General features: G+C 38.8%; 13 non-coding genes and 1 pseudogene across 13 annotated transcripts; 6 read left to right on the top strand and 8 right to left on the bottom strand.

The window, feature by feature from the left end:
- Window positions 1-1,655: 1,655 nt before the first annotated feature.
- Window positions 1,656-1,848, bottom strand: LOC145677268 (U2 spliceosomal RNA). Its single transcript, XR_014129733.1, has one exon. It is a non-coding gene; the product is annotated as a U2 spliceosomal RNA (small nuclear RNA).
- Window positions 1,849-2,712: 864 nt separating this feature from the next.
- On the top strand, window positions 2,713-2,874 carry LOC145677245 (U1 spliceosomal RNA). Its single transcript, XR_014129710.1, has one exon. It is a non-coding gene; the product is annotated as a U1 spliceosomal RNA (small nuclear RNA).
- A 1,832-nt stretch (window positions 2,875-4,706) lies between these two features.
- On the bottom strand, window positions 4,707-4,899 carry LOC145677267 (U2 spliceosomal RNA). The gene has a single exon (XR_014129732.1). It is a non-coding gene; the product is annotated as a U2 spliceosomal RNA (small nuclear RNA).
- An 864-nt stretch (window positions 4,900-5,763) lies between these two features.
- On the top strand, window positions 5,764-5,925 carry LOC145677289 (U1 spliceosomal RNA). The gene has a single exon (XR_014129749.1). It is a non-coding gene; the product is annotated as a U1 spliceosomal RNA (small nuclear RNA).
- Window positions 5,926-7,757: 1,832 nt separating this feature from the next.
- Window positions 7,758-7,950, bottom strand: LOC145677265 (U2 spliceosomal RNA). The gene has a single exon (XR_014129730.1). It is a non-coding gene; the product is annotated as a U2 spliceosomal RNA (small nuclear RNA).
- An 864-nt stretch (window positions 7,951-8,814) lies between these two features.
- On the top strand, window positions 8,815-8,976 carry LOC145677278 (U1 spliceosomal RNA). Its single transcript, XR_014129742.1, has one exon. It is a non-coding gene; the product is annotated as a U1 spliceosomal RNA (small nuclear RNA).
- Window positions 8,977-10,807: 1,831 nt separating this feature from the next.
- Window positions 10,808-11,000, bottom strand: LOC145677264 (U2 spliceosomal RNA). The gene has a single exon (XR_014129729.1). It is a non-coding gene; the product is annotated as a U2 spliceosomal RNA (small nuclear RNA).
- An 864-nt stretch (window positions 11,001-11,864) lies between these two features.
- LOC145677266 (U1 spliceosomal RNA) lies at window positions 11,865-12,026 on the top strand. The gene has a single exon (XR_014129731.1). It is a non-coding gene; the product is annotated as a U1 spliceosomal RNA (small nuclear RNA).
- Window positions 12,027-13,857: 1,831 nt separating this feature from the next.
- Window positions 13,858-14,047, bottom strand: LOC145677284 (U2 spliceosomal RNA). Its single transcript, XR_014129748.1, has one exon. It is a non-coding gene; the product is annotated as a U2 spliceosomal RNA (small nuclear RNA).
- A 4,798-nt stretch (window positions 14,048-18,845) lies between these two features.
- LOC145677292 (U2 spliceosomal RNA) lies at window positions 18,846-18,965 on the bottom strand (annotated as a pseudogene).
- An 864-nt stretch (window positions 18,966-19,829) lies between these two features.
- On the top strand, window positions 19,830-19,991 carry LOC145677255 (U1 spliceosomal RNA). The gene has a single exon (XR_014129720.1). It is a non-coding gene; the product is annotated as a U1 spliceosomal RNA (small nuclear RNA).
- Window positions 19,992-21,823: 1,832 nt separating this feature from the next.
- Window positions 21,824-22,016, bottom strand: LOC145677263 (U2 spliceosomal RNA). The gene has a single exon (XR_014129728.1). It is a non-coding gene; the product is annotated as a U2 spliceosomal RNA (small nuclear RNA).
- Window positions 22,017-22,880: 864 nt separating this feature from the next.
- Window positions 22,881-23,042, top strand: LOC145677244 (U1 spliceosomal RNA). The gene has a single exon (XR_014129709.1). It is a non-coding gene; the product is annotated as a U1 spliceosomal RNA (small nuclear RNA).
- Window positions 23,043-24,874: 1,832 nt separating this feature from the next.
- LOC145677283 (U2 spliceosomal RNA) lies at window positions 24,875-25,064 on the bottom strand. Its single transcript, XR_014129747.1, has one exon. It is a non-coding gene; the product is annotated as a U2 spliceosomal RNA (small nuclear RNA).
- Between the last annotated feature and the right edge of the window lie 2,918 nt (window positions 25,065-27,982).

The following is a 27,982-nucleotide window of genomic DNA, read 5'->3' as shown; positions in this document are numbered from 1 at the left end:
AGATAAATATCCTGATTCATACGAAAACTACAGAACGTGATATATCCAAGCAGTCCATCTATCCAAGTACTAACACTGCTTCACTTTGGTGATCGAACGAGGACTACTATTCTCAACGTAGCATGGCCCTTCGCTACATGTTACTTCATTTTCTTCCAAATGTGGCAGGCTCAGTGCTAAAGCGCTTACTTCGATACCCACACAAGTAAATTTGTGGTCAACAATATCGTGTCCGTGGGATTTCACACACATTCTCATTCCACCAAATTTTTCATCATCATCATTCACTTGACTTACCCCTTACTTTTAGCCTGAAGTTCAAGAAGGAAAGAAAGAAAAAAAAAGTGGGACGTTAAACTGGATGATTTCATTTTCTTCCTATTCTCTCTGCAATAGAATCAAGATTCATTCCATCGTATCACCAGTATTCATTAAAAAATAAAATAAGAAATTAAAGAAACAAATACATTAAAAAAAAAGTGATAAAAGCAGTTTAAAAGAGAGAAACTAATAGGATTTTAAACAAAATAGAACATTATTTATTGGCATAGAAATACATAAATGGAAAGCTATATAAATCGAGAAATTAGAAATTCGATAAATTAATAAAATAAATATTTATAACTTTCATACACAACAAATTGAACATGAGAAAATGACAAACACAAGATGGATATAGACTGAATATTGTAAAATAGAAAATGAAGAAAACAGTTTCTATTCTTTAATCAAAAAAAAAAAACTCTATTTAATTATAAATATTGACTGATGTGACTTCCTTCAAGAACCACCACTAAAACATGTTCGATTTCGACGTGTTAAATATTTCAAAAACTATCGTCATTGTGAGCAAGAATTTCCACATGAGTCAAGTGTGCGGGAAAATTGTCCCAAGATTTTTTTTTTTTTTTGAACTCTCGCTAAGTGAAAATTTGTCAAAACGTTTTGGGATTGTGTAAAAATGATGCTTTGGGTAATATTATCATGGGTGATGAGACAATACGACACCAAAACAAAGAGGCAATTGGCACACGTCGACGTCGCAAAACACCATGCTCATTGTATTTTCTGACATTAGGCGGATCGTTCACCATGAGTTTGTGTCTCAGGAAACAAGTCTAAATTTCACGTACAAGTCCTCAACAGACTGAGAGAGAGCAAGGATTCAGTGCGTGGTGATATCAGCGGTGATTGGATACTGTATCATGACAACGCGCCAGCCCACACTGTCCTGGGCGTGACCAATTACCTGGTCAAATCTAACGTGGCAATTCTGCCATCCTACAGTCCGGACTTGGCTCCCTCAGGCTTCTTTTTGTTTCCCCGTTCGAAATTCTGCCTGAAAGGACATCGTTACAGAACAATTGACGTGGTGAAAGCAGCTTTTGAAATGGCTTTAAACGCATTGCCAGCACAGACCTTCCAGGATGCCTTTGCAGATTGGAAATCATGCTGCCAAAGATGGATCGATGCAATAGTTTGAATAATGCTAATCCACATTATGTAAATAAATGGTGACATTACTTTCCGGACAGACCTTGACCATGTTGCAGAAAGAATGTCACTTGAATGACAGAAATGAGGCTTCATGTAGGTAACAAGTAGAACTCGAACCCATGACCCACCAAGATGAGAAGAACTATGGTTCAATTTGATTTAGGTGTGCCGATCCCAACTGTACTGCAATGCTGGGCCGACACGTGGTGAGGGTGTGGCAAGCCACAACCACCTCACCTCAGTCCAAAAATCAGTTTAATATTCTGGACCCACAATGTGGGTCGTATCAGATATTAAGCTGATAAGAACAGATACTACACTTTGATCTTAGCCAAAAGGCCGAGAAGCGATGACGAGAGCACGCGGTTTTCCGGTTTATATTATCAATGTTTCAACAGCTGGGGTGAGAGTTAGTGGTGTTAGACACCTTTCATTCAATCCAAAATAGATATGGCCCAAATAAATGTAAATCTTAGACGCTGCTATTTGGTTCCAATAAGTGCTTTCATTTTCATGCTTGTGTAATTTGCGGTTCTATCTCGATTTGAAATTGCACTACTAGCATGTATTTAACAAGTCCCTATACATACATAGCTGCTACGCAACCCATCCGCCATGTTGGTGCCATTCACAACATCCAGTATATATTGCATGAAAATCGGAAAATTACATTTATTAAAGCTATCTCAATGTTTCATCAGCTTTTCATGGATTATTTACCAATCATTCCATTGTTAAATGTTATTGTTTTCGTATTGTAAACAGCCAGAAAATTGTTGCATAGCAATAGTGCGCTCACAGATAGAACAGTTTCGGTTTGCGTTACACAGTTGGAAATAGGCATCAAATATCTTCAAGAAAGCACAACCAACTACATATACGTACATTTCGAAACATAAATAGCTGTAAACTATACCATAATCATTTTATTCCTCTCAGTTGTGCCCATGTTCAAGACGTAAAACAAGAAGAAATGCCAACAGATGGCAGTAGATTGCTCACCGATGGTAGTAACCGAGTGCAGGCAGGTAATTTCTCGTCATAATATAAAAATGCTTCTATTTTCTGTGTTTTCTATTTCCTAGTGACTTTTCTGCCTACATTAAAAAGAGTACTAGTGCAGAAAACACATCTATGTTTGTGGTAAAATTGTAACCTCTTACTGTCGATTCGGTGAGGCAGTTTGATTGGGCAAATGACTTGGATTTCATGAGCATACTTACCTGGCGTAGGGGCTACCGTGATCAGCAAGGCGGTTCCCCCGGGGTGAGATCCTTCCATTGCACTTCGGTTGGGTTGACCCCCGCGAATACCCCAAACGTGGGTATCTCGGGCGCGTAATTTTTGTTAGTCGGGACTGCGTTCGCGCTGTCCCGGAATAAAACAATTCAAACGTAGACACTAGTTGGCAAGCTCAGTGGTAGAGTGCCCACTACTATGGTTTCGGTTTGTAGTTGTGGGTGTTACTCAGACTTTCATAATCATCCGTCTTGTGTAGCCTTTAAACTGTGCCGTGCGTGTAAAACTGAAACATTTACCACTCTGACTTGTTACAGATAAATATCCTGATTCATACGAAAACTACAGAACGTGATATATCCAAGCAGTCCATCTATCCAAGTACTAACACTGCTTCACTTTGGTGATCGAACGAGGACTACTATTCTCAACGTAGCATGGCCCTTCGCTACATGTTACTTCATTTTCTTCCAAATGTGGCAGGCTCAGTGCTAAAGCGCTTACTTCGATACCCACACAAGTAAATTTGTGGTCAACAATATCGTGTCCGTGGGATTTCACACACATTCTCATTCCACCAAATTTTTCATCATCATCATTCACTTGACTTACCCCTTACTTTTAGCCTGAAGTTCAAGAAGGAAAGAAAGAAAAAAAAAGTGGGACGTTAAACTGGATGATTTCATTTTCTTCCTATTCTCTCTGCAATAGAATCAAGATTCATTCCATCGTATCACCAGTATTCATTAAAAAATAAAATAAGAAATTAAAGAAACAAATACATTAAAAAAAAAGTGATAAAAGCAGTTTAAAAGAGAGAAACTAATAGGATTTTAAACAAAATAGAACATTATTTATTGGCATAGAAATACATAAATGGAAAGCTATATAAATCGAGAAATTAGAAATTCGATAAATTAATAAAATAAATATTTATAACTTTCATACACAACAAATTGAACATGAGAAAATGACAAACACAAGATGGATATAGACTGAATATTGTAAAATAGAAAATGAAGAAAACAGTTTCTATTCTTTAATCAAAAAAAAAAAACTCTATTTAATTATAAATATTGACTGATGTGACTTCCTTCAAGAACCACCACTAAAACATGTTCGATTTCGACGTGTTAAATATTTCAAAAACTATCGTCATTGTGAGCAAGAATTTCCACATGAGTCAAGTGTGCGGGAAAATTGTCCCAAGATTTTTTTTTTTTTTTGAACTCTCGCTAAGTGAAAATTTGTCAAAACGTTTTGGGATTGTGTAAAAATGATGCTTTGGGTAATATTATCATGGGTGATGAGACAATACGACACCAAAACAAAGAGGCAATTGGCACACGTCGACGTCGCAAAACACCATGCTCATTGTATTTTCTGACATTAGGCGGATCGTTCACCATGAGTTTGTGTCTCAGGAAACAAGTCTAAATTTCACGTACAAGTCCTCAACAGACTGAGAGAGAGCAAGGATTCAGTGCGTGGTGATATCAGCGGTGATTGGATACTGTATCATGACAACGCGCCAGCCCACACTGTCCTGGGCGTGACCAATTACCTGGTCAAATCTAACGTGGCAATTCTGCCATCCTACAGTCCGGACTTGGCTCCCTCAGGCTTCTTTTTGTTTCCCCGTTCGAAATTCTGCCTGAAAGGACATCGTTACAGAACAATTGACGTGGTGAAAGCAGCTTTTGAAATGGCTTTAAACGCATTGCCAGCACAGACCTTCCAGGATGCCTTTGCAGATTGGAAATCATGCTGCCAAAGATGGATCGATGCAATAGTTTGAATAATGCTAATCCACATTATGTAAATAAATGGTGACATTACTTTCCGGACAGACCTTGACCATGTTGCAGAAAGAATGTCACTTGAATGACAGAAATGAGGCTTCATGTAGGTAACAAGTAGAACTCGAACCCATGACCCACCAAGATGAGAAGAACTATGGTTCAATTTGATTTAGGTGTGCCGATCCCAACTGTACTGCAATGCTGGGCCGACACGTGGTGAGGGTGTGGCAAGCCACAACCACCTCACCTCAGTCCAAAAATCAGTTTAATATTCTGGACCCACAATGTGGGTCGTATCAGATATTAAGCTGATAAGAACAGATACTACACTTTGATCTTAGCCAAAAGGCCGAGAAGCGATGACGAGAGCACGCGGTTTTCCGGTTTATATTATCAATGTTTCAACAGCTGGGGTGAGAGTTAGTGGTGTTAGACACCTTTCATTCAATCCAAAATAGATATGGCCCAAATAAATGTAAATCTTAGACGCTGCTATTTGGTTCCAATAAGTGCTTTCATTTTCATGCTTGTGTAATTTGCGGTTCTATCTCGATTTGAAATTGCACTACTAGCATGTATTTAACAAGTCCCTATACATACATAGCTGCTACGCAACCCATCCGCCATGTTGGTGCCATTCACAACATCCAGTATATATTGCATGAAAATCGGAAAATTACATTTATTAAAGCTATCTCAATGTTTCATCAGCTTTTCATGGATTATTTACCAATCATTCCATTGTTAAATGTTATTGTTTTCGTATTGTAAACAGCCAGAAAATTGTTGCATAGCAATAGTGCGCTCACAGATAGAACAGTTTCGGTTTGCGTTACACAGTTGGAAATAGGCATCAAATATCTTCAAGAAAGCACAACCAACTACATATACGTACATTTCGAAACATAAATAGCTGTAAACTATACCATAATCATTTTATTCCTCTCAGTTGTGCCCATGTTCAAGACGTAAAACAAGAAGAAATGCCAACAGATGGCAGTAGATTGCTCACCGATGGTAGTAACCGAGTGCAGGCAGGTAATTTCTCGTCATAATATAAAAATGCTTCTATTTTCTGTGTTTTCTATTTCCTAGTGACTTTTCTGCCTACATTAAAAAGAGTACTAGTGCAGAAAACACATCTATGTTTGTGGTAAAATTGTAACCTCTTACTGTCGATTCGGTGAGGCAGTTTGATTGGGCAAATGACTTGGATTTCATGAGCATACTTACCTGGCGTAGGGGCTACCGTGATCAGCAAGGCGGTTCCCCCGGGGTGAGATCCTTCCATTGCACTTCGGTTGGGTTGACCCCCGCGAATACCCCAAACGTGGGTATCTCGGGCGCGTAATTTTTGTTAGTCGGGACTGCGTTCGCGCTGTCCCGGAATAAAACAATTCAAACGTAGACACTAGTTGGCAAGCTCAGTGGTAGAGTGCCCACTACTATGGTTTCGGTTTGTAGTTGTGGGTGTTACTCAGACTTTCATAATCATCCGTCTTGTGTAGCCTTTAAACTGTGCCGTGCGTGTAAAACTGAAACATTTACCACTCTGACTTGTTACAGATAAATATCCTGATTCATACGAAAACTACAGAACGTGATATATCCAAGCAGTCCATCTATCCAAGTACTAACACTGCTTCACTTTGGTGATCGAACGAGGACTACTATTCTCAACGTAGCATGGCCCTTCGCTACATGTTACTTCATTTTCTTCCAAATGTGGCAGGCTCAGTGCTAAAGCGCTTACTTCGATACCCACACAAGTAAATTTGTGGTCAACAATATCGTGTCCGTGGGATTTCACACACATTCTCATTCCACCAAATTTTTCATCATCATCATTCACTTGACTTACCCCTTACTTTTAGCCTGAAGTTCAAGAAGGAAAGAAAGAAAAAAAAAGTGGGACGTTAAACTGGATGATTTCATTTTCTTCCTATTCTCTCTGCAATAGAATCAAGATTCATTCCATCGTATCACCAGTATTCATTAAAAAATAAAATAAGAAATTAAAGAAACAAATACATTAAAAAAAAAGTGATAAAAGCAGTTTAAAAGAGAGAAACTAATAGGATTTTAAACAAAATAGAACATTATTTATTGGCATAGAAATACATAAATGGAAAGCTATATAAATCGAGAAATTAGAAATTCGATAAATTAATAAAATAAATATTTATAACTTTCATACACAACAAATTGAACATGAGAAAATGACAAACACAAGATGGATATAGACTGAATATTGTAAAATAGAAAATGAAGAAAACAGTTTCTATTCTTTAATCAAAAAAAAAAAACTCTATTTAATTATAAATATTGACTGATGTGACTTCCTTCAAGAACCACCACTAAAACATGTTCGATTTCGACGTGTTAAATATTTCAAAAACTATCGTCATTGTGAGCAAGAATTTCCACATGAGTCAAGTGTGCGGGAAAATTGTCCCAAGATTTTTTTTTTTTTTTGAACTCTCGCTAAGTGAAAATTTGTCAAAACGTTTTGGGATTGTGTAAAAATGATGCTTTGGGTAATATTATCATGGGTGATGAGACAATACGACACCAAAACAAAGAGGCAATTGGCACACGTCGACGTCGCAAAACACCATGCTCATTGTATTTTCTGACATTAGGCGGATCGTTCACCATGAGTTTGTGTCTCAGGAAACAAGTCTAAATTTCACGTACAAGTCCTCAACAGACTGAGAGAGAGCAAGGATTCAGTGCGTGGTGATATCAGCGGTGATTGGATACTGTATCATGACAACGCGCCAGCCCACACTGTCCTGGGCGTGACCAATTACCTGGTCAAATCTAACGTGGCAATTCTGCCATCCTACAGTCCGGACTTGGCTCCCTCAGGCTTCTTTTTGTTTCCCCGTTCGAAATTCTGCCTGAAAGGACATCGTTACAGAACAATTGACGTGGTGAAAGCAGCTTTTGAAATGGCTTTAAACGCATTGCCAGCACAGACCTTCCAGGATGCCTTTGCAGATTGGAAATCATGCTGCCAAAGATGGATCGATGCAATAGTTTGAATAATGCTAATCCACATTATGTAAATAAATGGTGACATTACTTTCCGGACAGACCTTGACCATGTTGCAGAAAGAATGTCACTTGAATGACAGAAATGAGGCTTCATGTAGGTAACAAGTAGAACTCGAACCCATGACCCACCAAGATGAGAAGAACTATGGTTCAATTTGATTTAGGTGTGCCGATCCCAACTGTACTGCAATGCTGGGCCGACACGTGGTGAGGGTGTGGCAAGCCACAACCACCTCACCTCAGTCCAAAAATCAGTTTAATATTCTGGACCCACAATGTGGGTCGTATCAGATATTAAGCTGATAAGAACAGATACTACACTTTGATCTTAGCCAAAAGGCCGAGAAGCGATGACGAGAGCACGCGGTTTTCCGGTTTATATTATCAATGTTTCAACAGCTGGGGTGAGAGTTAGTGGTGTTAGACACCTTTCATTCAATCCAAAATAGATATGGCCCAAATAAATGTAAATCTTAGACGCTGCTATTTGGTTCCAATAAGTGCTTTCATTTTCATGCTTGTGTAATTTGCGGTTCTATCTCGATTTGAAATTGCACTACTAGCATGTATTTAACAAGTCCCTATACATACATAGCTGCTACGCAACCCATCCGCCATGTTGGTGCCATTCACAACATCCAGTATATATTGCATGAAAATCGGAAAATTACATTTATTAAAGCTATCTCAATGTTTCATCAGCTTTTCATGGATTATTTACCAATCATTCCATTGTTAAATGTTATTGTTTTCGTATTGTAAACAGCCAGAAAATTGTTGCATAGCAATAGTGCGCTCACAGATAGAACAGTTTCGGTTTGCGTTACACAGTTGGAAATAGGCATCAAATATCTTCAAGAAAGCACAACCAACTACATATACGTACATTTCGAAACATAAATAGCTGTAAACTATACCATAATCATTTTATTCCTCTCAGTTGTGCCCATGTTCAAGACGTAAAACAAGAAGAAATGCCAACAGATGGCAGTAGATTGCTCACCGATGGTAGTAACCGAGTGCAGGCAGGTAATTTCTCGTCATAATATAAAAATGCTTCTATTTTCTGTGTTTTCTATTTCCTAGTGACTTTTCTGCCTACATTAAAAAGAGTACTAGTGCAGAAAACACATCTATGTTTGTGGTAAAATTGTAACCTCTTACTGTCGATTCGGTGAGGCAGTTTGATTGGGCAAATGACTTGGATTTCATGAGCATACTTACCTGGCGTAGGGGCTACCGTGATCAGCAAGGCGGTTCCCCCGGGGTGAGATCCTTCCATTGCACTTCGGTTGGGTTGACCCCCGCGAATACCCCAAACGTGGGTATCTCGGGCGCGTAATTTTTGTTAGTCGGGACTGCGTTCGCGCTGTCCCGGAATAAAACAATTCAAACGTAGACACTAGTTGGCAAGCTCAGTGGTAGAGTGCCCACTACTATGGTTTCGGTTTGTAGTTGTGGGTGTTACTCAGACTTTCATAATCATCCGTCTTGTGTAGCCTTTAAACTGTGCCGTGCGTGTAAAACTGAAACATTTACCACTCTGACTTGTTACAGATAAATATCCTGATTCATACGAAAACTACAGAACGTGATATATCCAAGCAGTCCATCTATCCAAGTACTAACACTGCTTCACTTTGGTGATCGAACGAGGACTACTATTCTCAACGTAGCATGGCCCTTCGCTACATGTTACTTCATTTTCTTCCAAATGTGGCAGGCTCAGTGCTAAAGCGCTTACTTCGATACCCACACAAGTAAATTTGTGGTCAACAATATCGTGTCCGTGGGATTTCACACACATTCTCATTCCACCAAATTTTTCATCATCATCATTCACTTGACTTACCCCTTACTTTTAGCCTGAAGTTCAAGAAGGAAAGAAAGAAAAAAAAAGTGGGACGTTAAACTGGATGATTTCATTTTCTTCCTATTCTCTCTGCAATAGAATCAAGATTCATTCCATCGTATCACCAGTATTCATTAAAAAATAAAATAAGAAATTAAAGAAACAAATACATTAAAAAAAAAGTGATAAAAGCAGTTTAAAAGAGAGAAACTAATAGGATTTTAAACAAAATAGAACATTATTTATTGGCATAGAAATACATAAATGGAAAGCTATATAAATCGAGAAATTAGAAATTCGATAAATTAATAAAATAAATATTTATAACTTTCATACACAACAAATTGAACATGAGAAAATGACAAACACAAGATGGATATAGACTGAATATTGTAAAATAGAAAATGAAGAAAACAGTTTCTATTCTTTAATCAAAAAAAAAAAACTCTATTTAATTATAAATATTGACTGATGTGACTTCCTTCAAGAACCACCACTAAAACATGTTCGATTTCGACGTGTTAAATATTTCAAAAACTATCGTCATTGTGAGCAAGAATTTCCACATGAGTCAAGTGTGCGGGAAAATTGTCCCAAGATTTTTTTTTTTTTTGAACTCTCGCTAAGTGAAAATTTGTCAAAACGTTTTGGGATTGTGTAAAAATGATGCTTTGGGTAATATTATCATGGGTGATGAGACAATACGACACCAAAACAAAGAGGCAATTGGCACACGTCGACGTCGCAAAAAACCATGCTCATTGTATTTTCTGACATTAGGCGGATCGTTCACCATGAGTTTGTGTCTCAGGAAACAAGTCTAAATTTCACGTACAAGTCCTCAACAGACTGAGAGAGAGCAAGGATTCAGTGCGTGGTGATATCAGCGGTGATTGGATACTGTATCATGACAACGCGCCAGCCCACACTGTCCTGGGCGTGACCAATTACCTGGTCAAATCTAACGTGGCAATTCTGCCATCCTACAGTCCGGACTTGGCTCCCTCAGGCTTCTTTTTGTTTCCCCGTTCGAAATTCTGCCTGAAAGGACATCGTTACAGAACAATTGACGTGGTGAAAGCAGCTTTTGAAATGGCTTTAAACGCATTGCCAGCACAGACCTTCCAGGATGCCTTTGCAGATTGGAAATCATGCTGCCAAAGATGGATCGATGCAATAGTTTGAATAATGCTAATCCACATTATGTAAATAAATGGTGACATTACTTTCCGGACAGACCTTGACCATGTTGCAGAAAGAATGTCACTTGAATGACAGAAATGAGGCTTCATGTAGGTAACAAGTAGAACTCGAACCCATGACCCACCAAGATGAGAAGAACTATGGTTCAATTTGATTTAGGTGTGCCGATCCCAACTGTACTGCAATGCTGGGCCGACACGTGGTGAGGGTGTGGCAAGCCACAACCACCTCACCTCAGTCCAAAAATCAGTTTAATATTCTGGACCCACAATGTGGGTCGTATCAGATATTAAGCTGATAAGAACAGATACTACACTTTGATCTTAGCCAAAAGGCCGAGAAGCGATGACGAGAGCACGCGGTTTTCCGGTTTATATTATCAATGTTTCAACAGCTGGGGTGAGAGTTAGTGGTGTTAGACACCTTTCATTCAATCCAAAATAGATATGGCCCAAATAAATGTAAATCTTAGACGCTGCTATTTGGTTCCAATAAGTGCTTTCATTTTCATGCTTGTGTAATTTGCGGTTCTATCTCGATTTGAAATTGCACTACTAGCATGTATTTAACAAGTCCCTATACATACATAGCTGCTACGCAACCCATCCGCCATGTTGGTGCCATTCACAACATCCAGTATATATTGCATGAAAATCGGAAAATTACATTTATTAAAGCTATCTCAATGTTTCATCAGCTTTTCATGGATTATTTACCAATCATTCCATTGTTAAATGTTATTGTTTTCGTATTGTAAACAGCCAGAAAATTGTTGCATAGCAATAGTGCGCTCACAGATAGAACAGTTTCGGTTTGCGTTACACAGTTGGAAATAGGCATCAAATATCTTCAAGAAAGCACAACCAACTACATATACGTACATTTCGAAACATAAATAGCTGTAAACTATACCATAATCATTTTATTCCTCTCAGTTGTGCCCATGTTCAAGACGTAAAACAAGAAGAAATGCCAACAGATGGCAGTAGATTGCTCACCGATGGTAGTAACCGAGTGCAGGCAGGTAATTTCTCGTCATAATATAAAAATGCTTCTATTTTCTGTGTTTTCTATTTCCTAGTGACTTTTCTGCCTACATTAAAAAGAGTACTAGTGCAGAAAACACATCTATGTTTGTGGTAAAATTGTAACCTCTTACTGTCGATTCGGTGAGGCAGTTTGATTGGGCAAATGACTTGGATTTCATGAGCATACTTACCTGGCGTAGGGGCTACCGTGATCAGCAAGGCGGTTCCCCCGGGGTGAGATCCTTCCATTGCACTTCGGTTGGGTTGACCCCCGCGAATACCCCAAACGTGGGTATCTCGGGCGCGTAATTTTTGTTAGTCGGGACTGCGTTCGCGCTGTCCCGGAATAAAACAATTCAAACGTAGACACTAGTTGGCAAGCTCAGTGGTAGAGTGCCCACTACTATGGTTTCGGTTTGTAGTTGTGGGTGTTACTCAGACTTTCATAATCATCCGTCTTGTGTAGCCTTTAAACTGTGCCGTGCGTGTAAAACTGAAACATTTACCACTCTGACTTGTTACAGATAAATATCCTGATTCATACGAAAACTACAGAACGTGATATATCCAAGCAGTCCATCTATCCAAGTACTAACACTGCTTCACTTTGGTGATCGAACGAGGACTACTATTCTCAACGTAGCATGGCCCTTCGCTACATGTTACTTCATTTTCTTCCAAATGTGGCAGGCTCAGTGCTAAAGCGCTTACTTCGATACCCACACAAGTAAATTTGTGGTCAACAATATCGTGTCCGTGGGATTTCACACACATTCTCATTCCACCAAATTTTTCATCATCATCATTCACTTGACTTACCCCTTACTTTTAGCCTGAAGTTCAAGAAGGAAAGAAAGAAAAAAAAAGTGGGACGTTAAACTGGATGATTTCATTTTCTTCCTATTCTCTCTGCAATAGAATCAAGATTCATTCCATCGTATCACCAGTATTCATTAAAAAATAAAATAAGAAATTAAAGAAACAAATACATTAAAAAAAAAGTGATAAAAGCAGTTTAAAAGAGAGAAACTAATAGGATTTTAAACAAAATAGAACATTATTTATTGGCATAGAAATACATAAATGGAAAGCTATATAAATCGAGAAATTAGAAATTCGATAAATTAATAAAATAAATATTTATAACTTTCATACACAACAAATTGAACATGAGAAAATGACAAACACAAGATGGATATAGACTGAATATTGTAAAATAGAAAATGAAGAAAACAGTTTCTATTCTTTAATCAAAAAAAAAAAACTCTATTTAATTATAAATATTGACTGATGTGACTTCCTTCAAGAACCACCACTAAAACATGTTCGATTTCGACGTGTTAAATATTTCAAAAACTATCGTCATTGTGAGCAAGAATTTCCACATGAGTCAAGTGTGCGGGAAAATTGTCCCAAGATTTTTTTTTTTTTTGAACTCTCGCTAAGTGAAAATTTGTCAAAACGTTTTGGGATTGTGTAAAAATGATGCTTTGGGTAATATTATCATGGGTGATGAGACAATACGACACCAAAACAAAGAGGCAATTGGCACACGTCGACGTCGCAAAACACCATGCTCATTGTATTTTCTGACATTAGGCGGATCGTTCACCATGAGTTTGTGTCTCAGGAAACAAGTCTAAATTTCACGTACAAGTCCTCAACAGACTGAGAGAGAGCAAGGATTCAGTGCGTGGTGATATCAGCGGTGATTGGATACTGTATCATGACAACGCGCCAGCCCACACTGTCCTGGGCGTGACCAATTACCTGGTCAAATCTAACGTGGCAATTCTGCCATCCTACAGTCCGGACTTGGCTCCCTCAGGCTTCTTTTTGTTTCCCCGTTCGAAATTCTGCCTGAAAGGACATCGTTACAGAACAATTGACGTGGTGAAAGCAGCTTTTGAAATGGCTTTAAACGCATTGCCAGCACAGACCTTCCAGGATGCCTTTGCAGATTGGAAATCATGCTGCCAAAGATGGATCGATGCAATAGTTTGAATAATGCTAATCCACATTATGTAAATAAATGGTGACATTACTTTCCGGACAGACCTTGACCATGTTGCAGAAAGAATGTCACTTGAATGACAGAAATGAGGCTTCATGTAGGTAACAAGTAGAACTCGAACCCATGACCCACCAAGATGAGAAGAACTATGGTTCAATTTGATTTAGGTGTGCCGATCCCAACTGTACTGCAATGCTGGGCCGACACGTGGTGAGGGTGTGGCAAGCCACAACCACCTCACCTCAGTCCAAAAATCAGTTTAATATTCTGGACCCACAATGTGGGTCGTATCAGATATTAAGCTGATAAGAACAGATATCCCGATACATGTTTGTTACTTTCATTATGGGATAGAATTTAACCCATTAGGTTCGTCAATTAAGCTAAAATATACAGTGTTTCTCGTTATATATATACTAAAAGAATAAATGTTATCGACCGATTGGTTTCGTCACTTTAAGCATAAAAAGAATAAAATAAATTTATAGATAAAAAAGGGATATTGGTAAGGATATAGGTCAGACTTACTAAAAGTTTGTTTGAATTTGTTATAATTAAAAAAGCTTCATTCTGATTTTATATGGCGTGTATATATGTCAACAACAGTAAAATGAGAATGGGAGGGTATTATCACTTCAAACAATCCTTTAGAAAGGTGTCTTAAAAATCAGCTTATTTGTTTAGTTAGTGCTTCTGGTGTCATTCCTAGTATTGTTTCTGGCCTGTTATGTGTTCAATATAGATGTCGCGGGACCATCTAATTGTGTCACTTACGCACAATTTTTTCATTAAACTTAGGTAGGATTTGGAACACAATTTTCTTAAAAAATGATCATTTTGTGGATCCCAACTGCCCAGTGCTCCAACTATTATTGGGATTATTTCTACCTCTAAAAACTTCTCCATTAGTCTGGTCTTGACCTCGTCATATTTCTGGATTTTCTCCTGTCTTGCATTTTCAACGGCTTCCAGTCTATTTTCAAAGGGAACCGTTACGTCTACTATATAGGCTTTATTATCTTTGACCAGTAACAAGTCTGGTCTGCATCTGTTACCCTCAACGACCTGCTGATTTTCGGCTTCAACTCTAAACTTTTTCTCGGCGGCCTTTTTTACTCTATTGACTATTGCATTATGCCTCTTTTGCATGGCATCAGAATATCTCATGCAGTGGTTCAAGACGTGGGGTAGTGTTTCATTTTCATATCCACATCTTCTGCACTGCTTGTTTCCGCCATTCCATTTTTTGACGCCATTTAGGGGTACTAAGTTTAACCTGGCTCTGTGTATAAATCGCCAGTCAGCAAATCTCGTATATTGGCCGTCTTGTAAGAAGTGGGTGCTGGCTCTACTTGCGCCCACACACTCAATGGTCTTACCTTGGTTCACATATTGCAATAATTCCGTGCCCTTTTCCTCTTGTAAACCTCCTCTCAATCTTTTTGAAACTTGCAATCTTTGCGTTGGTTTTATTGTCCTCCCCTTGAATTCAATGTTTGGTAGGCTATTTTGAAATGTCCATTTGCATTTTAATCTGTTGGATGCCTTCCGCGCTACCGTCCAGGAGTTTTTGTACGCATTTGTTGTAGTTTTGTATGACTCTTCCATGTTGGCCGATAGATATTTGCTTTTGTCTTCATCTTCTATTTCCTTACCGATCCTTCCTCTTATTGTTTTTGATAGTTCGTTATTAGCTAAAATTCTTATGTCCATGTCTATTGACGTTAAAAGCTTAAAAGCGCTATCAATAGAGGCTATATCGGCGCATTCCGCTGCAAGAGGGATACCACACAGTCCCTGTGCTCTACCTCCGTAGAGATATAGGTTGGAGGCTTCCTTCGGGACGTTCAAAGTCTTCTTAAAGAGAGGTCTCAGGGCATCGTCTAGTTTCTTCCATTCACCTTTACTTCTTTGATTTGTTCTCATTTCGAAGTGAAGGGATGGGAAAAAGAAGCTCTTCATGGCGTCTATTCTTTGCCAGGGTGCAAGTTTTGAGGCCAGTATTTTCAAACCTTTTGATATAATTTTATTTACACTAAATTCGTCTTTAGTTATGTTGAAGCCGACTGGTTTACCTAAAAAGATAGTTTCTTCACCATCTTTAATGCATTTTATTGTGTCATCACCAATTTTTAACTGCATATTCCTACATCCAGCAGGGGTTTTGCCTGAGATCCATGTGCATACGCTTTTGAGTGGGTTTGTTGTTAAGTTGATCTTTTGTAATTCTTTCACTAAAGAGTCTACATTATCTTGTAACGCGTCAGCTGATGTATTCAGTAGAGTAATGTCGTCTGCGTATGCTAGTATTTTGTGCATATGGTTATCGGATTCGAACTTCCTAATTATAGGGTCTAAGGCTAAAATAAATAGCAGACCGCTGAGGGGACATCCTTGTTTTATTCCCGTTTTGATCTTGATTGGGTCAGTCAAACCAGTAGGTGTTGAAATTGTCGAGGTCGAATTATTGTACATGTCTTCTACTATTGCTACCATTGTTTCTCCCGCGTTTGTTCTTTTCAGTACTTCAAATATTGTTTTGTGAGGGAGACTACCAAATGCGTTGGAGCAGTCAAGTTGAGCCATGCATAAATCTATTTTTTCTTGTCTTGCTTCTTGGATTCTCGTTTCAATTATGTAATTTAACTCCAGGACCCCGTCAAAAGGCATAAACCCTTTTTGGGATCTACAAATGGCTCCTTCTTCATTTATCCATTTCATTAATCTAGAGGCCCAGCACCCAGCATACAATTTAGCAATGGTATTTGTTATAGTTATCGGCCTATAATTTTGAATATCATTTGGGTCTCCCTTTTTGTGGATTAAGATTGTGTTTCCGTGTTTCCATTCCTTCGGGATTTTTCTATATTTCAGGCAAATGTTGAATATTTCGGCCAGTAACTTACCACTCGGGTCAAGTGTCTTCCAGTGTTTGTAGGTGATTCTGTCTTCTCCAGGGGAGGAGTTTTCAGCCTTTCTTAATCGTTTGACTACTTCTTCAGGGGTGAATGGTTCTGCTAATATCTCGTTTTCGGCTTTAAAATCAAAGTTTTCAAAGACCGATTCGTCATAGCACTTTTCTTCCCACAGGTTCTTAAAATATTGTTCTATTACTTTCTTTTCAATTGGGCACTCAAGTTTTTGTCCTTCAGTTATTAATCTAATCGCTTTTCTCCTGTTCAGTCTATATATTCTCTGGATTGTTTTGGCATCCTCTATATCAATAGGTTTCTTATTGTTTACGACTGGTCTTTTTGGTTTAAGTTTCAGTATCTTGGAGGCTTCAACAATCAGTTCAGATAAAATATTTTGGAATTCCTCCCATTCCTCATTACTGTTTTCTGTTTGTCTTAACCTTTTCAGTCTATTGAGGAAAAGTATATGAAGTTGTGAGTCATCGTTTACATTAATGAGAATATTATCTTCATTGCTATTAATTGGGTCTATCTCGACTTCTATATCGGCATCCCCTTGTGAGACGTTTTGTTCATCTTCCGACTCGCTGTCTGAGTCAGTTATTGCGTCTCTATCATTAGAAGAAATTCTTGTATCGGACATCTGTTCAGTCAAACTATCAGTGTCTATTACTTGATTAGTGGTGTTGATAAGGTCTTTTTCAGGAATCACTAGTTGATTTGTATTGTTGTCTCTTTGGTTTGACATTTTTGGTGATGTGTTTTCACTATTAGTTGCATCAAGTGTATCTCCTTTCGTCGTTGCCTCTACAGCTTCAATATTTAAATGCAACGGTTCAGAGATTATATTGGTAGATACCTCAGCCATTTGGTGCTCATCCTCATGGGGGTCAGGAGGTGGCCAATTATGGACCTCAGCGATGGTCGTAATTATATCAGGATCTACTCCTGGAGTATCAGGAATTTGTTCTATATCGTGAGACTGGAAGCTCTCGTAAAGTTGTCTTTCTATCTCGCATCTGCTTATTGCTAATAGAGATTCAATTTGTGAGTTTTCATCTGTGTTTTCATCCAGGATTCTGTTGACCATCTTTTCGATCATGCTATCTGAGGCATATTCGTATTGGGAACCCTCATTCGTTTCGTCAGGTTCATTATTTGTGGTTCCCAGGGCTTCCTCGCTCTGCGAGGGATCACCCATATCCTGCCCATCCTCTGTTCGTATCACCGTGTCATCACCGTGCGTTTCGGCTTGCTGTTCAGTTAAATATTCGTCACGCAGTTCCCCATCTTCGAGCTCTTCATTAACTTGAAGAGTCTTTTCACTGTGCGTTCCAGGATTCGTCCTTGTATTGTTAGTAGTAATCAACCTCTCAGGGGTATTTCTGTCCCCTCTATATTTATGCCACTGCAGATGGTTGCGTAGGGCTCTTGTATTCGGGAAAGTCTCACCACATTTTTCGCATTTATATGCAAAAACCTCCCTCTCGTTTTCTTTCATATCAGCTGGGGTCGTAGCGTTGCAGGTATGACCTGTTGGTCTCCTTCCCAGCTCCGATCTGCATCGACCACATATATTTTTTGTTTGTGTTATTCTCACGTTATGGTCTCTCAGCAGGTGTCTTTCAACTGAGGCTCTTGTAGAGGTCCATGCTTTTGATTTGAAGGCAGCTCGGCAGCCCCTCTCCGTACAGTTAAAATGATCCGTTGTGGGAAAACGTACAATGAGAGTGCTGCCGTCCCTTCGTAGTGGCGGGATTGTTTCCATTTCGATTGAAGTTCAGACAGTTTATCGATTACAGCTAATTAGTAAGCTGCCAGCCCACGATCTATTCGTCTATATACGTGTATTCCGACAGCTAAAAGAAAGGAAGGTCGTCAATCAATGCCGCCCAAGCAGTAGCAGCTCAAAAGCGCCCACCTGCAATGGGAGAGAATCCAGGGGATCCCTAACACCAATCAGGAACCATCAAATCATTGACTACATCGGTTGATCAGGGAGTTGCGAGCCCGTGATCAATTCGTCTATCTAGAAGCAGGGAAGGTCATCAATTTATCTCGCCCAAGCAGTAGCAGCTCGAAAGCGCCCACCTGCAATGGGAGAGAAACTACGGGGATCCCTAACACCTAACGCGACCGACACCGACCACCCCCCAGCCAATTCAAACACGTGTGGCTCGGACCTGTAGCCGATGTCGGCGCTTGAAGAGCACCCTCCACACACACATACCCCCCAGATGTTTCTCACGAAGAGAGAATAATTTGCCAAAGACCAAGATCAAAATGTTTCGAACTGATTAAGCTGATAAGAACAGATACTACACTTTGATCTTAGCCAAAAGGCCGAGAAGCGATGACGAGAGCACGCGGTTTTCCGGTTTATATTATCAATGTTTCAACAGCTGGGGTGAGAGTTAGTGGTGTTAGACACCTTTCATTCAATCCAAAATAGATATGGCCCAAATAAATGTAAATCTTAGACGCTGCTATTTGGTTCCAATAAGTGCTTTCATTTTCATGCTTGTGTAATTTGCGGTTCTATCTCGATTTGAAATTGCACTACTAGCATGTATTTAACAAGTCCCTATACATACATAGCTGCTACGCAACCCATCCGCCATGTTGGTGCCATTCACAACATCCAGTATATATTGCATGAAAATCGGAAAATTACATTTATTAAAGCTATCTCAATGTTTCATCAGCTTTTCATGGATTATTTACCAATCATTCCATTGTTAAATGTTATTGTTTTCGTATTGTAAACAGCCAGAAAATTGTTGCATAGCAATAGTGCGCTCACAGATAGAACAGTTTCGGTTTGCGTTACACAGTTGGAAATAGGCATCAAATATCTTCAAGAAAGCACAACCAACTACATATACGTACATTTCGAAACATAAATAGCTGTAAACTATACCATAATCATTTTATTCCTCTCAGTTGTGCCCATGTTCAAGACGTAAAACAAGAAGAAATGCCAACAGATGGCAGTAGATTGCTCACCGATGGTAGTAACCGAGTGCAGGCAGGTAATTTCTCGTCATAATATAAAAATGCTTCTATTTTCTGTGTTTTCTATTTCCTAGTGACTTTTCTGCCTACATTAAAAAGAGTACTAGTGCAGAAAACACATCTATGTTTGTGGTAAAATTGTAACCTCTTACTGTCGATTCGGTGAGGCAGTTTGATTGGGCAAATGACTTGGATTTCATGAGCATACTTACCTGGCGTAGGGGCTACCGTGATCAGCAAGGCGGTTCCCCCGGGGTGAGATCCTTCCATTGCACTTCGGTTGGGTTGACCCCCGCGAATACCCCAAACGTGGGTATCTCGGGCGCGTAATTTTTGTTAGTCGGGACTGCGTTCGCGCTGTCCCGGAATAAAACAATTCAAACGTAGACACTAGTTGGCAAGCTCAGTGGTAGAGTGCCCACTACTATGGTTTCGGTTTGTAGTTGTGGGTGTTACTCAGACTTTCATAATCATCCGTCTTGTGTAGCCTTTAAACTGTGCCGTGCGTGTAAAACTGAAACATTTACCACTCTGACTTGTTACAGATAAATATCCTGATTCATACGAAAACTACAGAACGTGATATATCCAAGCAGTCCATCTATCCAAGTACTAACACTGCTTCACTTTGGTGATCGAACGAGGACTACTATTCTCAACGTAGCATGGCCCTTCGCTACATGTTACTTCATTTTCTTCCAAATGTGGCAGGCTCAGTGCTAAAGCGCTTACTTCGATACCCACACAAGTAAATTTGTGGTCAACAATATCGTGTCCGTGGGATTTCACACACATTCTCATTCCACCAAATTTTTCATCATCATCATTCACTTGACTTACCCCTTACTTTTAGCCTGAAGTTCAAGAAGGAAAGAAAGAAAAAAAAAGTGGGACGTTAAACTGGATGATTTCATTTTCTTCCTATTCTCTCTGCAATAGAATCAAGATTCATTCCATCGTATCACCAGTATTCATTAAAAAATAAAATAAGAAATTAAAGAAACAAATACATTAAAAAAAAAGTGATAAAAGCAGTTTAAAAGAGAGAAACTAATAGGATTTTAAACAAAATAGAACATTATTTATTGGCATAGAAATACATAAATGGAAAGCTATATAAATCGAGAAATTAGAAATTCGATAAATTAATAAAATAAATATTTATAACTTTCATACACAACAAATTGAACATGAGAAAATGACAAACACAAGATGGATATAGACTGAATATTGTAAAATAGAAAATGAAGAAAACAGTTTCTATTCTTTAATCAAAAAAAAAAAACTCTATTTAATTATAAATATTGACTGATGTGACTTCCTTCAAGAACCACCACTAAAACATGTTCGATTTCGACGTGTTAAATATTTCAAAAACTATCGTCATTGTGAGCAAGAATTTCCACATGAGTCAAGTGTGCGGGAAAATTGTCCCAAGATTTTTTTTTTTTTTTGAACTCTCGCTAAGTGAAAATTTGTCAAAACGTTTTGGGATTGTGTAAAAATGATGCTTTGGGTAATATTATCATGGGTGATGAGACAATACGACACCAAAACAAAGAGGCAATTGGCACACGTCGACGTCGCAAAACACCATGCTCATTGTATTTTCTGACATTAGGCGGATCGTTCACCATGAGTTTGTGTCTCAGGAAACAAGTCTAAATTTCACGTACAAGTCCTCAACAGACTGAGAGAGAGCAAGGATTCAGTGCGTGGTGATATCAGCGGTGATTGGATACTGTATCATGACAACGCGCCAGCCCACACTGTCCTGGGCGTGACCAATTACCTGGTCAAATCTAACGTGGCAATTCTGCCATCCTACAGTCCGGACTTGGCTCCCTCAGGCTTCTTTTTGTTTCCCCGTTCGAAATTCTGCCTGAAAGGACATCGTTACAGAACAATTGACGTGGTGAAAGCAGCTTTTGAAATGGCTTTAAACGCATTGCCAGCACAGACCTTCCAGGATGCCTTTGCAGATTGGAAATCATGCTGCCAAAGATGGATCGATGCAATAGTTTGAATAATGCTAATCCACATTATGTAAATAAATGGTGACATTACTTTCCGGACAGACCTTGACCATGTTGCAGAAAGAATGTCACTTGAATGACAGAAATGAGGCTTCATGTAGGTAACAAGTAGAACTCGAACCCATGACCCACCAAGATGAGAAGAACTATGGTTCAATTTGATTTAGGTGTGCCGATCCCAACTGTACTGCAATGCTGGGCCGACACGTGGTGAGGGTGTGGCAAGCCACAACCACCTCACCTCAGTCCAAAAATCAGTTTAATATTCTGGACCCACAATGTGGGTCGTATCAGATATTAAGCTGATAAGAACAGATACTACACTTTGATCTTAGCCAAAAGGCCGAGAAGCGATGACGAGAGCACGCGGTTTTCCGGTTTATATTATCAATGTTTCAACAGCTGGGGTGAGAGTTAGTGGTGTTAGACACCTTTCATTCAATCCAAAATAGATATGGCCCAAATAAATGTAAATCTTAGACGCTGCTATTTGGTTCCAATAAGTGCTTTCATTTTCATGCTTGTGTAATTTGCGGTTCTATCTCGATTTGAAATTGCACTACTAGCATGTATTTAACAAGTCCCTATACATACATAGCTGCTACGCAACCCATCCGCCATGTTGGTGCCATTCACAACATCCAGTATATATTGCATGAAAATCGGAAAATTACATTTATTAAAGCTATCTCAATGTTTCATCAGCTTTTCATGGATTATTTACCAATCATTCCATTGTTAAATGTTATTGTTTTCGTATTGTAAACAGCCAGAAAATTGTTGCATAGCAATAGTGCGCTCACAGATAGAACAGTTTCGGTTTGCGTTACACAGTTGGAAATAGGCATCAAATATCTTCAAGAAAGCACAACCAACTACATATACGTACATTTCGAAACATAAATAGCTGTAAACTATACCATAATCATTTTATTCCTCTCAGTTGTGCCCATGTTCAAGACGTAAAACAAGAAGAAATGCCAACAGATGGCAGTAGATTGCTCACCGATGGTAGTAACCGAGTGCAGGCAGGTAATTTCTCGTCATAATATAAAAATGCTTCTATTTTCTGTGTTTTCTATTTCCTAGTGACTTTTCTGCCTACATTAAAAAGAGTACTAGTGCAGAAAACACATCTATGTTTGTGGTAAAATTGTAACCTCTTACTGTCGATTCGGTGAGGCAGTTTGATTGGGCAAATGACTTGGATTTCATGAGCATACTTACCTGGCGTAGGGGCTACCGTGATCAGCAAGGCGGTTCCCCCGGGGTGAGATCCTTCCATTGCACTTCGGTTGGGTTGACCCCCGCGAATACCCCAAACGTGGGTATCTCGGGCGCGTAATTTTTGTTAGTCGGGACTGCGTTCGCGCTGTCCCGGAATAAAACAATTCAAACGTAGACACTAGTTGGCAAGCTCAGTGGTAGAGTGCCCACTACTATGGTTTCGGTTTGTAGTTGTGGGTGTTACTCAGACTTTCATAATCATCCGTCTTGTGTAGCCTTTAAACTGTGCCGTGCGTGTAAAACTGAAACATTTACCACTCTGACTTGTTACAGATAAATATCCTGATTCATACGAAAACTACAGAACGTGATATATCCAAGCAGTCCATCTATCCAAGTACTAACACTGCTTCACTTTGGTGATCGAACGAGGACTACTATTCTCAACGTAGCATGGCCCTTCGCTACATGTTACTTCATTTTCTTCCAAATGTGGCAGGCTCAGTGCTAAAGCGCTTACTTCGATACCCACACAAGTAAATTTGTGGTCAACAATATCGTGTCCGTGGGATTTCACACACATTCTCATTCCACCAAATTTTTCATCATCATCATTCACTTGACTTACCCCTTACTTTTAGCCTGAAGTTCAAGAAGGAAAGAAAGAAAAAAAAAGTGGGACGTTAAACTGGATGATTTCATTTTCTTCCTATTCTCTCTGCAATAGAATCAAGATTCATTCCATCGTATCACCAGTATTCATTAAAAAATAAAATAAGAAATTAAAGAAACAAATACATTAAAAAAAAAGTGATAAAAGCAGTTTAAAAGAGAGAAACTAATAGGATTTTAAACAAAATAGAACATTATTTATTGGCATAGAAATACATAAATGGAAAGCTATATAAATCGAGAAATTAGAAATTCGATAAATTAATAAAATAAATATTTATAACTTTCATACACAACAAATTGAACATGAGAAAATGACAAACACAAGATGGATATAGACTGAATATTGTAAAATAGAAAATGAAGAAAACAGTTTCTATTCTTTAATCAAAAAAAAAAAACTCTATTTAATTATAAATATTGACTGATGTGACTTCCTTCAAGAACCACCACTAAAACATGTTCGATTTCGACGTGTTAAATATTTCAAAAACTATCGTCATTGTGAGCAAGAATTTCCACATGAGTCAAGTGTGCGGGAAAATTGTCCCAAGATTTTTTTTTTTTTTTGAACTCTCGCTAAGTGAAAATTTGTCAAAACGTTTTGGGATTGTGTAAAAATGATGCTTTGGGTAATATTATCATGGGTGATGAGACAATACGACACCAAAACAAAGAGGCAATTGGCACACGTCGACGTCGCAAAACACCATGCTCATTGTATTTTCTGACATTAGGCGGATCGTTCACCATGAGTTTGTGTCTCAGGAAACAAGTCTAAATTTCACGTACAAGTCCTCAACAGACTGAGAGAGAGCAAGGATTCAGTGCGTGGTGATATCAGCGGTGATTGGATACTGTATCATGACAACGCGCCAGCCCACACTGTCCTGGGCGTGACCAATTACCTGGTCAAATCTAACGTGGCAATTCTGCCATCCTACAGTCCGGACTTGGCTCCCTCAGGCTTCTTTTTGTTTCCCCGTTCGAAATTCTGCCTGAAAGGACATCGTTACAGAACAATTGACGTGGTGAAAGCAGCTTTTGAAATGGCTTTAAACGCATTGCCAGCACAGACCTTCCAGGATGCCTTTGCAGATTGGAAATCATGCTGCCAAAGATGGATCGATGCAATAGTTTGAATAATGCTAATCCACATTATGTAAATAAATGGTGACATTACTTTCCGGACAGACCTTGACCATGTTGCAGAAAGAATGTCACTTGAATGACAGAAATGAGGCTTCATGTAGGTAACAAGTAGAACTCGAACCCATGACCCACCAAGATGAGAAGAACTATGGTTCAATTTGATTTAGGTGTGCCGATCCCAACTGTACTGCAATGCTGGGCCGACACGTGGTGAGGGTGTGGCAAGCCACAACCACCTCACCTCAGTCCAAAAATCAGTTTAATATTCTGGACCCACAATGTGGGTCGTATCAGATATTAAGCTGATAAGAACAGATATCCCGATACATGTTTGTTACTTTCATTATGGGATAGAATTTAACCCATTAGGTTCGTCAATTAAGCTAAAATATACAGTGTTTCTCGTTATATATATACTAAAAGAATAAATGTTATCGACCGATTGGTTTCGTCACTTTAAGCATAAAAAGAATAAAATAAATTTATAGATAAAAAAGGGATATTGGTAAGGATATAGGTCAGACTTACTAAAAGTTTGTTTGAATTTGTTATAATTAAAAAAGCTTCATTCTGATTTTATATGGCGTGTATATATGTCAACAACAGTAAAATGAGAATGGGAGGGTATTATCACTTCAAACAATCCTTTAGAAAGGTGTCTTAAAAATCAGCTTATTTGTTTAGTTAGTGCTTCTGGTGTCATTCCTAGTATTGTTTCTGGCCTGTTATGTGTTCAATATAGATGTCGCGGGACCATCTAATTGTGTCACTTACGCACAATTTTTTCATTAAACTTAGGTAGGATTTGGAACACAATTTTCTTAAAAAATGATCATTTTGTGGATCCCAACTGCCCAGTGCTCCAACTATTATTGGGATTATTTCTACCTCTAAAAACTTCTCCATTAGTCTGGTCTTGACCTCGTCATATTTCTGGATTTTCTCCTGTCTTGCATTTTCAACGGCTTCCAGTCTATTTTCAAAGGGAACCGTTACGTCTACTATATAGGCTTTATTATCTTTGACCAGTAACAAGTCTGGTCTGCATCTGTTACCCTCAACGACCTGCTGATTTTCGGCTTCAACTCTAAACTTTTTCTCGGCGGCCTTTTTTACTCTATTGACTATTGCATTATGCCTCTTTTGCATGGCATCAGAATATCTCATGCAGTGGTTCAAGACGTGGGGTAGTGTTTCATTTTCATATCCACATCTTCTGCACTGCTTGTTTCCGCCATTCCATTTTTTGACGCCATTTAGGGGTACTAAGTTTAACCTGGCTCTGTGTATAAATCGCCAGTCAGCAAATCTCGTATATTGGCCGTCTTGTAAGAAGTGGGTGCTGGCTCTACTTGCGCCCACACACTCAATGGTCTTACCTTGGTTCACATATTGCAATAATTCCGTGCCCTTTTCCTCTTGTAAACCTCCTCTCAATCTTTTTGAAACTTGCAATCTTTGCGTTGGTTTTATTGTCCTCCCCTTGAATTCAATGTTTGGTAGGCTATTTTGAAATGTCCATTTGCATTTTAATCTGTTGGATGCCTTCCGCGCTACCGTCCAGGAGTTTTTGTACGCATTTGTTGTAGTTTTGTATGACTCTTCCATGTTGGCCGATAGATATTTGCTTTTGTCTTCATCTTCTATTTCCTTACCGATCCTTCCTCTTATTGTTTTTGATAGTTCGTTATTAGCTAAAATTCTTATGTCCATGTCTATTGACGTTAAAAGCTTAAAAGCGCTATCAATAGAGGCTATATCGGCGCATTCCGCTGCAAGAGGGATACCACACAGTCCCTGTGCTCTACCTCCGTAGAGATATAGGTTGGAGGCTTCCTTCGGGACGTTCAAAGTCTTCTTAAAGAGAGGTCTCAGGGCATCGTCTAGTTTCTTCCATTCACCTTTACTTCTTTGATTTGTTCTCATTTCGAAGTGAAGGGATGGGAAAAAGAAGCTCTTCATGGCGTCTATTCTTTGCCAGGGTGCAAGTTTTGAGGCCAGTATTTTCAAACCTTTTGATATAATTTTATTTACACTAAATTCGTCTTTAGTTATGTTGAAGCCGACTGGTTTACCTAAAAAGATAGTTTCTTCACCATCTTTAATGCATTTTATTGTGTCATCACCAATTTTTAACTGCATATTCCTACATCCAGCAGGGGTTTTGCCTGAGATCCATGTGCATACGCTTTTGAGTGGGTTTGTTGTTAAGTTGATCTTTTGTAATTCTTTCACTAAAGAGTCTACATTATCTTGTAACGCGTCAGCTGATGTATTCAGTAGAGTAATGTCGTCTGCGTATGCTAGTATTTTGTGCATATGGTTATCGGATTCGAACTTCCTAATTATAGGGTCTAAGGCTAAAATAAATAGCAGACCGCTGAGGGGACATCCTTGTTTTATTCCCGTTTTGATCTTGATTGGGTCAGTCAAACCAGTAGGTGTTGAAATTGTCGAGGTCGAATTATTGTACATGTCTTCTACTATTGCTACCATTGTTTCTCCCGCGTTTGTTCTTTTCAGTACTTCAAATATTGTTTTGTGAGGGAGACTACCAAATGCGTTGGAGCAGTCAAGTTGAGCCATGCATAAATCTATTTTTTCTTGTCTTGCTTCTTGGATTCTCGTTTCAATTATGTAATTTAACTCCAGGACCCCGTCAAAAGGCATAAACCCTTTTTGGGATCTACAAATGGCTCCTTCTTCATTTATCCATTTCATTAATCTAGAGGCCCAGCACCCAGCATACAATTTAGCAATGGTATTTGTTATAGTTATCGGCCTATAATTTTGAATATCATTTGGGTCTCCCTTTTTGTGGATTAAGATTGTGTTTCCGTGTTTCCATTCCTTCGGGATTTTTCTATATTTCAGGCAAATGTTGAATATTTCGGCCAGTAACTTACCACTCGGGTCAAGTGTCTTCCAGTGTTTGTAGGTGATTCTGTCTTCTCCAGGGGAGGAGTTTTCAGCCTTTCTTAATCGTTTGACTACTTCTTCAGGGGTGAATGGTTCTGCTAATATCTCGTTTTCGGCTTTAAAATCAAAGTTTTCAAAGACCGATTCGTCATAGCACTTTTCTTCCCACAGGTTCTTAAAATATTGTTCTATTACTTTCTTTTCAATTGGGCACTCAAGTTTTTGTCCTTCAGTTATTAATCTAATCGCTTTTCTCCTGTTCAGTCTATATATTCTCTGGATTGTTTTGGCATCCTCTATATCAATAGGTTTCTTATTGTTTACGACTGGTCTTTTTGGTTTAAGTTTCAG

The sequence above is a fragment of the Thermobia domestica genome, unplaced genomic scaffold, assembly GCF_964235325.1.
Source record: "Thermobia domestica unplaced genomic scaffold, izTheDome1.hap1.1 HAP1_SCAFFOLD_732, whole genome shotgun sequence".
Classification (NCBI taxonomy): domain Eukaryota; kingdom Metazoa; phylum Arthropoda; class Insecta; order Zygentoma; family Lepismatidae; genus Thermobia; species Thermobia domestica.
This window is presented reverse-complemented; position numbering and strand designations above follow the sequence as displayed.